Here is a 1301-nt window from a genome sequence, read left to right on the forward strand (position 1 = left end):
CCTGAAAAATGCTGCCCTAGGCAAATGCCTTGTTTGCCTTGTGGTAAATACACCCCTTGAGATATCCATCTTTCCAACTGCTTCACACCATTGCAAGAAGAGGAGAGTGAGGGATGGCTTGAAGAAGTAGATAGGTATATTACTGAATATCCTTATGGTCAGAGGAATTGGGGGCGACATTTTGGGAACGCCTCTCCGGTTACCTCAAGAATGTTCAGGACTGGTAATGGATCATATCAGAAACATTATGAAACATACCAAAATAATGATTGAGAGGTAACAATAATTTTTTTTCAATGGCCAATCTTGGTGCAAAAAGGATAATAGAACCAAAAGAGGCACCAGAGGGGGGAGGAGGATCCACTCAAAAAAAAAAAGGCGGGTATAAGCGATGTAGGTTTATTTAATCTTAGTTCTTCCCCATTATCTGATAATGAGAAATATTATTATTATTATACAGTATTTATATAGCGCTAAAAGGTTTGCTCAGTGCTGTACATTATAGTGGGGGACAGTACATGAGACAATACAGTAACAATACAATACACGAGGGGGTCAAGGGCCCTGCTCTTTTGAGCTTACAATCTAGGAGGGAGGGGATAGTGGTACAGGAGGAAGTGGCTGTGGGGGATGGAGTGGTAGGAGGAGATCGGCTGTTAGGTGAGGGCGGGGTAGGCTTCCCTGAAGAGATGGGTTTTCAGGGTGCGCCTAAAGATGAGGAGGGTAGGTGACAGTCTGATGGATTGGGGTAGTGAGTTCCAGAGAATGGGGGAAGTCCTGGAGAAGTCCTGCAGTCGGGCGTGGGAGGTGGAGACCAGGGAGCTAGAAAGTAGGAGGTCTTGTGAGGAGCGAAGATTACGGGTAGGGTGGTATTTGGGTATCAGGTCGGTGAGGTAGTTTGGGGCAGCGTTATGAATGGCTTTGTATGTCTGTGTTAGTAGTTTGAATTTAATGCGTTGGGCAATCGGGAGCCAGTGGAGGGAATGACAGAGGGGGGTGGCAGATGCAGAGCGGTTGGTAAGGTGGATGAGTCTGGCCACTGAGTTCAGGACAGACTGAAGCGGGGATAGTTTTGAATCATGGTATAAAACACGCCCCTTCAAGAAAGCTTAATAAATTTGTGACTTTTATAGATGTTCATAAATATATAAGAAAGATGAATATTAAAAGATATTTAATTACCAATCCGGTTAGAACAAATAATGATGTCATTATTGGTGAATCTAGGTTTAAGAATACATCTTTGTCCAATGCCTCCCTCTACAATCCACCAGGGAATGCGGCTTCTTCGTTATCTGTCT

This window comes from Staurois parvus, unplaced genomic scaffold (genome assembly GCF_062004578.1).
Source record: "Staurois parvus isolate SC_StPar_1 unplaced genomic scaffold, SC_StPar_1.0 ptg000199l, whole genome shotgun sequence".
Classification (NCBI taxonomy): domain Eukaryota; kingdom Metazoa; phylum Chordata; class Amphibia; order Anura; family Ranidae; genus Staurois; species Staurois parvus.